Source organism: Lepidothrix coronata, unplaced genomic scaffold (genome assembly GCF_001604755.1).
Source record: "Lepidothrix coronata isolate B3197 unplaced genomic scaffold, Lepidothrix_coronata-1.0 Scaffold270, whole genome shotgun sequence".
Classification (NCBI taxonomy): Eukaryota; Metazoa; Chordata; class Aves; order Passeriformes; family Pipridae; genus Lepidothrix; species Lepidothrix coronata.
The window spans coordinates 641936-658129 of NW_016690450.1; the positions used below are offsets into that span (position 1 = coordinate 641936).

Consider the following 16194-nt stretch of genomic DNA (forward strand, 5'->3'; position numbering starts at 1 on the left):
GACAGAAGACTTTAGAGAGCAGTGGGAAATAGAAAAAATTACAGACATCAAGCATACCCACACATCTGCAATTAGGGAGAAACCTCAGGGTAATGATCTTGATTAGCCAAACTTCATGGCAAGTATACCATTGATTTTAGTGGCACTAGTATTGTTTTCTCATCTGCAATAGTCAAGTTTTCCTTTTTACTTTAAGCATCATACCCAAGATGAATACACAGAGTTAAGCCAGCAACAGCTAAAGCTGTGAACAGAACTTCACCCAGCGCATTTCAGAGCATCACAATGAATTTTATCCCTCCCTCCAACTGTGACTGCAAGGAGAGAACTTAGCATAAATGTCACTCAGGTCTTTTACAGTTGGCTGCTGACAAGCATTTCACAGTGTAAATAACAGAAACCACTCACATTTATAAAAGCAAATTGGAAGTGATTCATCTTCACTCAATAAGTGAACTGCAGATACTTATGAGCACATTTCAGAGACTGGTGATTAGAAAGTCTCTGATGCCACATTAAATGCTTTCTCCTACATTTCTTGTGCAGTAGAACACAGTCCTGCCTATTGACAGAAGGAGGAGTGAGAGGTGTGCGAAGGACGTAAAATCCGGAACTGAAGTGACACATTACACTAATATAAAGAGAAAAGAGGGATACATTTAATTCCAGTAAACAGTGCCAAATTGCTAATCTTCTAACTATTCGCAGGTTGTTTGGCAAATCTGAATTATACTTTTCCCTCCCTTTATGCTTTTTTTCCCTACTTAGTCAGATTTTGTAACAACATGAACAATGGATCATCATCCAGCCTTCAGTGCAGCTCAGCCTCTAATAAAAACAACAAATTTGTTCTCTTGTACTTCCAAATGCAAACTGAATTAAACTTCAGCAGAAAGCAGCAAGAATCAACTGCAAACAATCAAAACAGCAATAAAGCTAATAGACACCATGCTGCTCAAGGACGGGTCAGCTGCAAGAGCTGCTTCAGTGTCCCTGAACTCAGGGCACAGAGGAACTCTGAGCAGCCACGTTGCTTGCTGACATCAGTCCCAGTGACACCTCTCAGGACGACTGCCAGTTTTAAGTAATCCAGTGCAGGTCGAAGCCAGGGTGACCCAAGGGTACTCTGACAGAACTGCCATCTTCTGGTGATGGCATTTTACTGAGAACAGCCAGGGCTCCAGGGACAGCAGAAAACATACATGAGTTTACATCTCATCTTCACCCAGCAATTTCGTTCTGCTCATCTCAAAGCACCTTGCAAAGGAGATAAGTATCATTATCCTTGTGCAATGCACCATCTTTTTAAGGATTAGAAAAGAAAAATACTAAATTCTCTTCCTTTATTGAACAAGTAAATTATAATCAAAACAGAAAATACTCTAAAAGAATGGTTTGTACTTCTCACTATACACTATTTCTTGCATGAATCATTTCTCAATGCAATATTAAACAACTGGATTTGATTTTCACAGGAGTCAGGAAATGTGAAGTTCAAAAAATCAAACCCCTAATTCCCGCCAAGTCTAAGTCAATCCCTGCATGTGTATCCATGACAAGGGATATTTAATTATGTAATCACACAACAGACAGCAAAGTGATTTATTACAGGCAAATGGTGTCGTATAATTTCAACGTACAATACCAATAGAAGGATCCAAAAAATACAACCAACTTCTCTGACTGATTTCCCCTCTGTGTGCCAGAGGCTAAAAGAAAAGCTGCTACTTTCCTGCTACCTACCCCTGGAGAGGCAAGTTTCTGACAGCAAAATGCCTGACACTTTGGGGATTAATTGCCTCTGCCTGTTTGCTGGTTTTGTCTGGGATAGAGTTAATTTTCTTCATAGTAACTGGTATAGGGCTGTGTTGTGGATTTGTGTTGAACAGAGTGTTGATTATACACTGCAGTATTATTGCTGAGCAGTGCTTGCACAGAGCCAAGGCTTTTCCTGCTTCTTACACTGCCCCACCAGGGAGCAGGACGGGGGTAGGTGCACAAGAAGTTGGGAGAGAACAGCTGACCAGGACAGATGACCCCATCTGACAAAAGGGATATTTCATACCATATGATCTCATGCTCTGTATATAAAGTAGGGGGAAGAAGATGTCCCCCTCTGTATATAAAATAGGGGGACATTTGGAGTGGTGACATTTGTCTTGCCAAGTAACCATTACGCTTGAGGGGCCCTGCTCTCCTGAAGATGGCCGAACACCTTCTTGCCCATGGGAAGTGGTACCTTGTTTTGCTTTGCTCATGCACAGCTTTTGCTTTACTTTTGTCTTTATTAACTGTCTTAATCTCAATTCATGAGTTTTCTCACTTTTACCCTTCCAAATCAATCCCCTATCCCACTGAGAGAGAGTGAGCTAGAAGTTGTGTGGGACTGAGTTGCCACCTGGGGTTAAACCATGACAGCCTGTTATCAGTAGGCAAAGACAAACCAAATCACTATTCTAATTCTCCAAACACACAGTCTTTTGCTCACCGTCTCTGCCAGATTAATGTATGGGCTATTCCCAGGCATGCTAGATTGTCACCTGTGGAAAACACAGACATAGGAGGTGGCAATAAAATCACTCAGTGTTAACCGCACCCTGACAGACAGTGGAAAAACTTGGGCTTGAGGGGACCTAAGTCTGTACAGCCCATCTTCTAGATCTATTTTCTAATGTCCATATTACAGCTCATTCCCAAGCCAAGAGATCACAGATTCTTTCTTCACATTGGATATAAAGCACTTTGTCAAAGCCTCTGGCAGAGGAGCTGGAACTCATGTCTTCCTCACTCCTGCAAGTAGACACTCTAACTAGGTTTCTAAAATCATGTTCCCATCTTCTACTACAATGGAAGCGAGAAATGCTTGTACCATGCTTGCATTGCTATATATATGTATCTTGCCTGAGAACACAATGAACGTTTATTAATGTATTAAATGAGAAAAGCGGGAATTGATTTCAGAGGAAGTTGGGGAATTTCCTATACAAACCAGATATGAAGCAAATCCTCAAATCAGAGCACTCTAACACTACAAGGAACACCATGAGTTTGGGTATTTTAATCTGTATTCAGAGATCAGATGGGATTAGCACCACAAAAATCTCTCTCTACAGAATACTGCTCTGAAGCCTTGAGACCCCTTAATGAGTACGTCATTTTTTTGACAACAATGCAAATTGCTTGTTTTCCTTGTCCTTCTCAGAAGCATAATACACACACCAAGGACATGAGAAAGGCAGGTTCAAAGTCTTTCCCATCAGAAGATTTCTGAACTTCCATCAGCCACCTCTCACTAAGGCTGATTATGATTAAGTCATTCATATTCAAAGAAAATTGCCATCCAAGTACATAAAACTTGGGGGTTTATTTTTTCCTTCGCTGGTGTGATTTTTAAATACTCGTTTTTCCTGGATTAAACCCAGCACATTTAAAGGGCTACCAGCAAGCCAGAAATCGGATACATGTGCACTCAAAAGTCCTTTGATTTCATCCCAGATGTGCAGTGCTCAAGGGCGTATATGCATATACATGCGTGCACACACACACACACGCACACACACACACAGAGCACAGAGGACATGATCTGGTCTGTAGATTTTGTTTCAAGATTATGTGTTTCAAGCAGATTGTGAAATGTAAAACTGAAGCCCTGACCACTTACAGCCATTAGAGATCCCAGGGCTCTTTGTGAAAGAGTATTGATGTTCATTAGCCTATTGGCCTGACTGAAGAATTCAATGCAGGTAATTAGACGTTGTCTCATTACCACGTAGTTTCAGGTGAAGTTATTTTTCTACTTTGTTTCTTAAGTTAAGTGATTCCTGAAACATTTTTAAAGCATTCATGGATTCTTTTTTTTTTTTCTGAAGAAATTACTAGAATATAAAGTACAGTACAGGAACATAAAAAATGAGAGTGTTCTTACGGGTTATTTCATATTTTTTTAAAGCTTTATTTCATCATCTAATCCAAAAGAATGAAAACAGTATTTTAATTCAGCAGACAGCTTTCCATTATCTAGCTATGAAAACATAGTGACTAGTAGCTTTTTAAATACATACACTCAGATATGGTATGTAGTACACAGATACAAACTGTAAAGACTGTGAAGAGGTTCACTTAGTGTCAAGTTTCACTGTTATAAAATAAATATAATCTATGCTGAGACTTATCTGAATGGATATCATGAATATTCAGCACTGAACATATCAGTGTTGATATGTACTGTCCTTTTACACCCCCATGTAAGGTGTCTTATGCCCTCCCACCTTTCCCCATATTGTCCCCAACTCCATCCCTCAGGCTGCTGCTTTCCACTGTGCCCCCTTTGTTCTTCACCTGCAACACCATCCCTTCATTCGTAGGCAGCTCAAGTTGCTGCCTTGTTTTTCACCACCTCGCATATATCATCTGCTTTCAAACAGCCGTATCTTGGGTCAGACGCATTGAATTTCAAAGCCACTTGAGGCTCCAAGAAGAGCAACATCTCAACCTTCTACCAGCTACCAGCTAGCCACTCTATCAGTGCCACAAGGTCTTTTAAAACACTTTAGTATACCTACAGTGTGAAACGAGATATGAAAAATGAGGCCCTCAACTATTCTTTTTTATTGGAATTAGTGATTTACACTAATGGGCTTTACATCGTGTTTGAAAGGGCTAGGAATGCATCCCCCACACACTCCCAGTGGCTCAGCAATATATGAAATGCAATATCTCAGCAGCTTACTCTCTTGCACATGGCATGCTTACTCTTCAGCAATGCTGCTTTTCAGAGCAACATGTTAGAGCAAACCAAAAAAACAACTTTCCCCAGGGAAGGAAATGATGCTGCCTGCTTGGTAAGACATGGACTCATCCTGCCATTTCTGGACAGCTGGATTTGGCTTTCCTACAGCATGTACCACAGGATACAGAACAAATTTGCACAGGTCAGGGGCCTGGCTAGACCCACAGCTGGGTCTGTCACACAAGCAGGATTTCCTTTCCAGCACCAAGTGACAGGTACAGCGTATCCTGCCTTGCTTGGTTGTGGACTCTTGCCTGTCCCTCCTGCCCAGTGGAAAGAGGGCAGAAATAAATGCCTAAGGGAGAATTTCTGACAGAGGTGACCTGCCTGGGGACCTGCTTTGTGGACAGAGGGTCCACAAAGCACCCTGCACCCTGAAGGAGGTAGAAAGTCATGTGTTGGGTGAGCATCCCCCATGGGACTGGGGTGATGTTAGAACCAGATGCCTCCCCACATACCAGAAGCAGCTGCCAGCATCCCAGGAACAGGCAATTCCTGCACACCAGTTATTGGTCTGTGCTCACCGTCCTTCACAGCATGAATGAGTCTTCCTAAAAGCACAACGGGGATCTGGCTGCTCCTGCTATTACCTTATCTTCCTTTTTTTTAATATTTCTTTTGTATTTCTACTGAGTGAGGGAGAAAGGCATAAATACCATCTTGTTTAACATCTCTTCCTGTCTCCTTTCCCTGCCTTGCAGACAGCATTATCCATCTTCCTGACACCACCATTGCCTGATTCATTTGACATATGCACCAGAAAAAATGTCATGTTCTGAACAAGAACATAACACTGTGATCTCATTCCCATCTCAGACTCCACAGCACCTCCCATTTCTTGCTGCTTTGGAAAGAGAAGGACTGGGAAGCTTTTCCATCTTGCTTACTGGGAAACTTACAGAGGAGATGTGGTGATGAGAAACCATGTCAGCAAAGGCACATAAGCACTTACACAAGCACACTGGAAATCAAAGTAATACCATAGAAAGTTCAATTATCTATCTCCTACTTAGAGTCTGAAGCAGCAAAATCTTTCTCGTCTCCTGTTACTTAGGGCTGTTGAGGGACTCTACATAGATATATGTTATTTCCAAAAGGGAACATCACTTTAAGATATGATGGCAGGGACGTTCTGACTGTATTATGAAAGTCACTGGCCTGTTCTGTCTCATCATTTTCCACTCTTTTGAAACAAAAAAGCCTCAGGTACTATCCACCTCTGTGACATTAGTGGTTATGATGAAGTTCCCCCTTTTGTCTGGCATGCCAACAAGTCAATGTAAGGCTTCCTGATGCCTTGTCTTATGAGACATCATAGAACCATAGAACAGTGTGAGTTGGAAGGGACCTTCAATGGTTGTCTAGTCCAACCTCCCTGCAACAAGCAAGAACATCTTAAATCAGATCAGGTTGCTCAAACCCCCAGTCCAACTTGACCTTGAATATCTCCAGGGATGGGGCATCTACCTCCTCTCTGGGAAACCTCTTCTAGTGTTTCACCCCTCTCATCGTAAAAAATCTTCTTTAAATTTTCTTCTTTCTATCTAGTCTAAATCTACCCTTTTTCAGTTTTAAACCATTACTCCTTGTCCTGTCACAACAGGCCCTGCTAAAAAGTTTGTCCTCGTCTTTCTTGTAGGCCCCTTTAATTACAGGAAGGCTGCAATAAGGTCTGCCCAGAGCCTTCTCTTCTCCAGGCTGAACAGCCCCATCTTTCTTAGCCTGTTTTCACAGGAGAGGTGTTCCAGCCTCTCATCATCTCTGTGGCCTTTTTCTGGACCCTCTCCAATAGGCTCATGTCTTTCCTGTGCTGAGAACCCCAGAGCTGGACACAGCACTCCAGGTGGTGTCTCATGAGAGCAGAGTAGAGGGGCAGAATCACCTCCCTTGATCTGTGGCCACACTGCTTTTGATGCAGCCCAGGATACAGCTGTGGCAAGAGCACATTGCCGAGTCATGTTCAGTTTTTCATTCACCAGTACCCCCAAGTCCTTCTTGGCAGAGCTGTTCTCAATCCCTTCACCCTCCAGCCTGCACTGATACTGAGGGTTGACCCAACCCAGTTACAGGACCTTGCACTTGGCCTTGTTGAGCCTCATAATGTTCCCATGGGCCCACTTGTCAAGCTTGTCCTGGTTCCCCTAGATGGCATTCTGTCCCTCAGGTGTGTCAACTGCACGACTCAGCGACTCAGCTTGGTGCCATCTGCAAACTTGCGAGTGCACTCGATCACACTGCCTGTGTCACAGCTGCAAATATTAAACAGGATCCCTTCTGGTTTGATCACACCCCTCATTGCCCCTCACGTGTGCCTTCTGTCTCAGCCACAGGAGGTCACAGTAAGAGATTGCTGTGCACTGGCAGCTGAGACACAGGCAGTCTTGCCCCAGACTTGCCTCTGTCCCTCTTTCCCAGTGAGCTATAGGAACGTCTGCATCCCACCTCTGCCTACAGCCTTAATAACCCATTAGCGGCCTGGCTAAATTAATGACTCTCTCACTGTTACTTTGGAGATCTGCCAAAGGAGAAAAGACAAGGGGCAAGGAGGGTGGAGGCAAACCAAATTGGGCGCTTGGGTGGATGGGGGAAGGGGAAAGGGAAGAGTTGGAGAGGAAATGTTGAGGCAGCTAATTTTTTCATTTTTTCCCTGCAGTTAAAGCATTGACAGATAATTTATCACACATTTTGATGGTGCTCCAGTTGGCAGGGAAAAGAGCTTTCTGTTTATTAATTCAATTAGCCTGCTTATTTATCAGCAGAGGGCAAGAAGGTGCAGTCACAGGCCAAACTGTGCCAGTCTCAGACCGCCTGCTGTCGGGATGAGAGGATGACTAGGAGTAGAACATCCCACCCCCACCGTTCCGGCCAGTGCACTCATCACTGCATTATCTCAGGCCTTCTGAGGTAAGAAAAGAAAAAACTAAAATAAAAAATCTAACAGCACACATTATGCACACCAGTGAATGTTCAAGGCAGGCTTACAACCAGAGCCACACTGCTTTGCCGCCACCAGTTCCATGCCCTAAAAGTATTAGTTATTTCTGACATTCTGCCCAGAGTTGAATTTTTTAATTGATTAAAACAGTTGAACGCACTTTGAATTTTTAGTTCAATGGCAATAGTGTTCAAACCAGCACATTAATATATCACAGGGCTACTGGATGGGATAGAAGAAGGCAAGAAGGGTGGTGCCCACCAACACTTGTCATTTTTGAAGAAGTGATATTTGTGGGGGGGGAGAAAATAGGGGGGGAAAAGACTGGCCTTCCAATGGCAGAGAAATGCCCTGAGTTAGGAGGGTTGGAAGAGTGATGAGGGCACTTCTTTGTTCTGCCTATGTGGGACTCTGGGTTTTCTTTGTCACTTGTTAAAAAGTCTCAGACTTCTGACAGCTGAAGCTTCAAATTCAGAAAATGTTGTGCAAAATGCTTCATGGAGCTATCTGACCTGAAGTGTTTCTGAAAACATAAAATATGTGGAAAGTCCATCATGCTGGAGTGCGATTTCCCTATAGCCAAAAAAATCCCTCAGCCCTAGAACCTGAGGACCATCATTTCTATGCAATTCCAGTGCTGTCATAAACAGTGTTTATTTTTCTCTTGCTGCTTCTATAAGCCAAGCAGCTTCCTTTTCTATCATACATGAACAGAGTTCCAATATAGTTGTACTGGCTTCCAGTTTAGTTCATAAAAGACACGTGTGGCTTCCTGCTCATACAGGCAAGTCCTGCAGTCCTTTAACTTAAAAATGAGACTCCTTGTGATAAGGTTAAGACACAAATGCTCTCAAATGCTCTTTTCTTACTCTTCTCATTTTGCTCCTCCACCACTGAAAGTTTAAGGAAAATTTGCATATTTTAATTCTTCTTCTTCTTTAAGTTTCTTTAGACTTATTCTTCTGCCTTCTGAATTCTGGCAGGATGGTTCAAGGCAGGACACCATATCTAATTAGGATGGCAGCGAATGTTTCTACTGCAAATAAGCTCAAAGCAGCCTTTAATCAAAGCTGGACAGATGATTCCACTACCACTGATAGTTTAGACCACCTATCAACATTTTATAAATTCTTAATTTTCTCACTGCAACCATATTGAACAGTTTTGTGCAAATGAGGCTTATAATTATCCAGATAAATCAGTCCAGTGCAGTATTTCTTAGGATCTTTCTCAATTTTCTCCCTGGAGGATGGGATCCCATCTGCTTTGCTACATTCAGGCTAATTGAAGGGCACTGACTTTTCCAAATGGATTCATTAATTACTCCCGCCAGATTCTCTGTGGGGTTACTCGTTCAGCGGGTGACACTCAGGCTGTACTATACCATCCACCCATGTTTAGCAACGTTGCTCTGACTCTCAGCTATGAGCTAAAACATTTGCAGATGCGTTGGCAGGAATGGTTCTGGCCTTTAACTGTACAGTGTTACAAAACAAATGTAATTCTGCTTATCCTTTGCTTCCAATTTAGTATGCATTCAGAATCTATAAATATTGTAACCATGACTGTTTCAATATGTTTTACTCCTTGCCATCATAGATATAAGCAACTGCCCCAAAGAAAATAAACCATAAGTTTACAGGTATTACATTGCCAACAGCAGAAAAAGAAGAGAAACAAGCATTTATTGTCACATTGCTGAAAATCTGCTATGTATAGCAGCATAATGTGAAATTAAACTATTACATTTAAATGCAAAGCTATCCTATACAATTCTGGGCTTGCATTTGTTTTATTTAGTACAGCAGTAGGCTGGGTTTTCAATAAACTCACATGTAGTCATATTGCTCACTCAAACATCAGGAAGACACCAAAGGAAAATAAAGACCCATCTAGCAAAGACCTAACCTAGGAGAGGGTTACCACCACTTCATATAGGAGCAGGCAGAAGGGAGCCAGCAATCACAGAGTCTGGCTTTGCTGGAAGCTTTATCAGTGTTCCCCAGTAGCAGGCACAATTTCATGCTACTTAAAATATTTTATATTCTGAGCTGTTGGTTGGTTCATTCAGGTCTATGAGGCAACTGGCCTGGGAATCGGTGACACAATCTGCTGTGATTGAACAACAAGCCTTCTTGCTTTCCAGGAATCCCAAAGCATTTTGCAAACATCAGACCAAACTTGCCAGGCCTCTCTGCATAGATCCATGTTGCTGCACCTCACACTGCTTTAAAGATGAAAGCAATGTTACTAAATGTGGTGGAAGACCCACTTTACAAATCAGTGAACTAAAACTCTTAGATTGCCCCAGTATCAGAGAAAACATTAGTGGCAGAGCCAGAACCACAGTCTAAGAGCTGACTTGCTTACAAACAGGGAACAGTACTGCTCCTTTTCACTCTTTCCTGCTGATGGCATTGTGAGTCCCCAGGATGCAATAAAGGTCTACCTTCTTATGCTTTATTAGAGGCAATAACTCTACTTACATCTAGGAACAGACAATAAAAAAACCTATACATATATATATATATATATATATATAAAAGCTTTAACTATGTGGTTGCTTTGGGCAGTTAATGTCATGCAAACAAAAATCTAATGATAAAACTCATCTAACAAATTAGTGAATGTATAATTCTTCTCAAAGACCTAATTATTCAGATAAATAGATCGCATACATAGAGTTGTAGGTAGAACCATGGGCATGTATGTAGCGATGTACTTTGCTCTACAGTTTACGAAATAATTCTTTTCTCTGATATCCTTTCCTTCTTAGCTCAGCAGTTGTGCTACCTCAAAGCTCTGACCAAGACGGACTCAATAAAGGAGTTTCTTTTCTTGGGACAGAAAAGTTCTCTCTCACAACTTTTCCCTGTGAATGCCACTTTATCTCTTCTAAATGAGGTACCCCTGGTCCCTCAGCAGCTAATAAATTCAGTCCTTCACTGGCCAGTACAGCAAGCTATGCACCTTCAAAGAGGAAGCCTGAAGCAACTCCATCATCACCTGGCAGGACAGTTATTCTGAATTTGAGTGGCTGGCTATTTGATTTCTTTTTCTTCTCATTTTGTTTGTGTCTCATCTCTCCTTGGTTTATAAATGACTGTTCAGCCATCAAAAAGCAGTTCATAAATTGTTCACAAAGAAAAGTAAAGCTAAGGAGTCCATATCTTTTGCTGCTTATTTGTTTTTTTCTGTAGAGCCAGTGCTAGCAGACAAAGTGTGGCAGACAGGTGGGCAGGGCAGGGCAGGCAGGCAGGCAGGCATCCCCCCTCCTCTGCCCTTCCCTCCCGGCTGGATGGTGGCTGGCCCAGGGGCTCCTGGTGCATGTCGTCTGAGAACCTGGACATGTCCCTCCATTTGAGTCCATGCCAGCACTGCCAGTTAACATTGCATATGGTTGTGTTTGAGTTGTCAGAAGCCAGCCAGAGACTTTTTTTTTGAGGTTTATACATTTTATCACCTTGATGACAATGAAAATCTGTGGCTCGAGTACTCCAGGTCTTAAGGGACCCAGGTGTCCAGGACCTATGAATCACAAGGAACATTTTGTAGCGAAAAGGACACTCAGTGTCTTCTGCAGTGTAAGAAATCAGTCTAGACATTACCAGCTTTTGAAAAACAATGTTGAAAGCAGCCCTCTAAAATTTTTCTGAGTTATTTTTTAAAAAAATTCAAAACCAGCTCCACACGCTCAAATAAACTTGATCACAAGCCCAAGACAGTGAGCTAGTCTCATCCGTAACTGCAGCGGTGCTACACCTTTTTAATCTGGAGCTGAGGAATATGATATATTGTATACACCAGTGAATTGTAAAGTAGTTAATTTTCTGAGCAGCTGACAAGAGTGATCGATTGGGCTCACTCCTTACAAATGCCTCACCTTCTCCCTTCTCCCTTCTCCCTCTCCTCTCCTGCCTCCCTGCTTCAGAAATGGCTCAGACCACAACATCCATCAAATCACATACACTGTTTTAGTGAAGAGCTTCACAGGACAGCAAACAGAGCTTCATGTTTGCTCTGTATTTAAGTATTACAGTCAGTTTTGCCCTGCACAGTTCTGAATCAGACCATAATATTATTTCTTGTCAGAAGCCCTTTCCTGTTGCAATTGCTTGAAGAACTGCAATGCTATTTTATTTCATAGTGCATTTGAGGTGGAAGGGGAAATGTAATAGGATACAGTGGCAGTTAAAACTGCTTGCAAGTTGTTTTAAATTTTTCCTAATTCTTTCCCATCAATTTTGTGAGCATCTTTTTCCTGTTACAATAGCATTCTGAAATATTTTAGTAAGATTAAGAGACAACCTCACTCATTTAATATTTTTATTTTTTTCAAAGGAGAGTCCTATATAATTTCACCAGTCTTCAAAGTCCATACTTAGAAAAGGATATTTTTTCCATTATCTTCTTCTGACTGACAACCATGGAGGCACAGATGAATGTGTCTTTCTGACCTTAAGATCACTGTATTTTGAGTAAGAAGTGATTTTACGGAGAGCAACTTGCATCTGACAAGATTTTCCCACAAAAGGAAATAATGATTTATCTTAGAAGTGTTTCATAAACTAGTACATGCTTGGGTGGACCAAATACTGTCCACTTAAATTAGATGTATACTAGTTTAAACTAGAATTAGATAAATCTCAGTAGCTGCTTCCAGAAGGCTTTATTATTATTACTAGCCATGTTGATTTAGGAATAAAACTCATCTTTAGTCTATATACTAGACATCCTGTGATTTGTTTTTCTTTGGTCTCTTCCTCCTTTTGATTCTGGAGGTTTAAATTAGTGGAAAATAAGTAAGAATATCCTTTGAATTAAAAAAATCTTCACCCACAATGTCAAACTTCACAGTCAGTGTCACAGCCTCTGCAGTGCAGTGTCTGACATGAGTCCTACTTTCTTCAAGATTTGTTTCTCTCACGCTGTGGCAAAATAGGATAAATTAAATATACCACAGCCGAGATATTGGAAGAATTCACTTCACGTATGCAGTTGTTGCCGTGGGACAGCTGAGTAAACAGCTTGCAAAAGTCTGTTTGAAGACTGCCAGCTAGTTACACCCATAATTTCATCTCTTAACAAAAACAACTCAAACTGTCGCAATGCCCCAAGTTGATTACTGAGCATCTAAATTATAGAGTGTTGCTTAAGTAACCCTCTGCAGCACCAGGGGCTGTGTTTTGATACCCGTTCAATACTTCACACCTTGCTGATTAGTAGAACATCCACCAAAACCAGCAAATGCATAGGAAAAGATGGTTTGGGCAATATTATCCCATGACTGACAGAAAAATAGTTGTGTAATACTGTTAAAATCAGTGAGTCAGAATAACAAGTCTTATAAACATGTCCTTCTGAGCTGGATATAGAACAACCCAGGGAGTGAGAGTGATCTGCGAGAGGGGGAGAAATCCAGAGTAACTCTTTTTGCAAATAATGCCATTGTCACATTCAATTAGCTGCTGTTTCTGATGTAGTGCTCAACATCAGATTGTCAACAAATACACCTGCACTGACTTACTAAATTTCAAAGTGATGTACTGACAAGAACCATAAGACTGCTTGGGCTGTGACACCAGAACTAAAATGGAAAATAACAGTTTGCTGGTGACCCTCTTACTGGAAATCAGAGAGTCCTTCACTGAGACTATCCAAGTGAGTTATTCCACACTAAAATGAGGGTCAAACCACACAAAAAAGCTTGTGTGAGGACTCCATAGATTCACAGCATACTTCAAACTTAGGTCTGTTGATTCTGCTTGATGAAAAAAGGCTTCACTAATGCAACATCACACTAAATTACAGAATCAGAAATTTAGACTGAGGGAACCCAAATTTTTGTTTGTGGAAACAATATAATGGCTATTGTGCAATACATTGTGCAAAATATACACGTACTACAATACATTTAGGTATGTTATTACATTTAAGCACACCTCGCACTAGAATACATTGACATTCACTACTGTGAATGTATCAAGTCCTTTGTATCACATAAAAAACTGTGAAACAGCAAATATAACATGAGCCATATGCTGGGAATCTCTGTTTTCAATGATGTTAACACAGCTTCAGCACAAGCAATCTACACCTCAGCAAAATCTGAATGACCATCACTCTCAGTATTTGTATCAATTACCAATTCTTTTGATGAATTGCCATTATAAAAATATGTATTTTTAATCGTACTGAGTTTCATGAAGTTTTTAACTGCAAAACACCTGGCAAGATGGATGAAGACTTCAGACAAAGACTTAAAAATCATGCATTCAAAGAAACATGCTCTCTCCTGTTCAAATTTGTCTTTCCACATTGTCTTAACGTATTAAGAAATCTTAACACATTAAACAAAAATTGTGCAATAATTTTAGAGATTAATGACAAGAGTGGGAGAAGACAATGACTTTTCTTTGAGAAATTATCTGGAGGCACTTTGCCTCCAGTCTCCAATTAAAAAGAAACCACAGAATGCCTTTTATCTTCCCCTAATTCAACTTCTTCCTCAAAATACTGTGCTAAAGCAGTATGCTGAACAAAAAAACCCCAGAAATGAACTAGATAACACAAGTAATCTGTGTAAGAGGTTTTATGTAGTCCACAGAGTTTGAGCATAATTGTGCTTATTTCACAAAGCTATGCCTGTGTGCATTACTCTGAATTCTACAGACTATATACATGAGGTGTGGTAAACTGAACAGAATTATGTATGCCCCTGTATGCCACCAAAGCCCACTTTTTCATCTAGGTTATGGTTCTCCAGTACAGGTGACCCATGCAAGCCCAAGCCCAGTACGAAGTGCCAGCAAGCATCCCAGAAATTCCACTGTTCACTCTAGTGGTGTGACACAGAGTTTATTTTGCAGGTCACCTTGCACATTGCTATGATGTGGTTTTGCATTAGCAGAAGGACAGTGAGGGATGAGATTGCAAATAATGATTGCAGTATTTAGGACAGTGGAGGAGAATGTTTTGTTAAATTTGCACTGTCAGTGATTGTGCACAGAGATTACAGAGGCTAATTGCCGCATATGTGTCTGACAGTAGTTGACGTGAATCTTACCCTTCATGCTTTTACTAACTGGACTAAAGACTGTACACCCGTGTGTGTGCCTTTTTCATTGCACTCCCTCTCATTTGCCCACCTGTAAAATCCTCCTGTGTGCCCTTATTCAGCCCCTCTCAGGTCCTTGGGCACAGCTCCCACCACCTCAGAGTCTCACTCTGCAGCCAATGCAAAGCAGTTCAAGGTCACTAGGTGGACAACAAACTGCAAGCACAGTGTGTTATTGCTACCATGGCATTTCAAGTGGAAATATCTGCGAGGTTCTTCACAAAACCAAAATTTCCACAAGGTTCATTTCCAAGCGAGTATAGAGTATACGGATGGAGAATGAAAACAACGGGGGCGCTTGGTAACATTTATAGTTGTGAAGGCAGCAGCTGAGTGAGAGCTCAAAGAGTTGGCACAGGATCTCCTCCTCCTCCAGCCTAGCAAGGAAAAGACATTACTGGAACTGGAGGGAGAAGGCGGGGATCTAACACTGTGGAGGAGCTCCGTGCTTGAAGAAATACGAATGTGCCACCCATCAAGGGTAGGACTCTGCTGTTGGGCACAGGGACTTCAGCGAGTGAAGTGATTAACCAAAGTTACAAAATATGGAAAATAAGCCACCAAAAAGCTGTGACCAACCCACTCAAAGCCATATGTGAAAGTATAAATCAAACTCTAATGGCCCAGTAAATCTGCAGTTGGTACTACAACATTTCATGCAGTGCCAGCTAAAAGCTTTTCTTCTATGTTTTGGGTTCACTTTGTTTTTTAAGATCTTTGCCACAAAAGAAAAACCTTAAAAATACATAGCATTTTTACATTTTTACATACATTTTTACATTTTACATGCATTTTTACATGCCTGTAAAATACATACTGCACATCTACATATTTTTACTGAATTTAGAAGAGAAGACCAAGAATAAGGAAGCTCTAAGAGAATAGAAACACCACTCTATATCTATTGGCTCACATCAGTTATCTCTTGTAAAACCCCAGTGAAGAAACTAAAGAAAATTGGGTTCAGCATCTCTGCCAATCTGTCAGTTCAACAGGAAGCACTTTCTGCCATGCAGTAATAAATGTTTCTTGCTCTCAAACTCACTTTTTTACCACCTCTAGCATCTCCCTAGGACTGGCAGCAGACAACTTCACCAAACCTTAAAAACAGCCTTTTATAATCTCTACATGGTGTCTTTTATTGTAACACCATTAAACAAACAAAAAAACACGCCAAAAAAAAAGACAAAACAAAAAAAAACCCAGCAAACCTTTTAATTCCGCTCTTTTCCAGTGTCATTGGTGAACTTTAATGAGACTCATGGTCCAAAAGGCAAATTTTGTTCTGAATTTCCTACTGAGTATATTGGCAAAACAACAGCTGTCATACAGTGCTAAGGCTGTCTCCTACCC

At 41.2% G+C, this 16194-nt stretch overlaps 1 protein-coding gene and 1 long non-coding RNA gene across 5 annotated transcripts in view; one reads left to right on the plus strand and one right to left on the minus strand.

Annotated features, from left to right (window-relative positions):
- CREB5 (cAMP responsive element binding protein 5) overlaps window positions 1–16194 on the minus strand; it is a 174602-nt gene that overhangs the window by 19516 nt on the left and 138892 nt on the right. The window lies entirely within an intron of this gene.
- LOC108507825 lies at window positions 6133–10688 on the plus strand. Its single transcript, XR_001878274.1, has 3 exons — window positions 6133–6198; window positions 7546–7693; window positions 10501–10688. It is a non-coding gene; the product is annotated as an uncharacterized LOC108507825 (long non-coding RNA).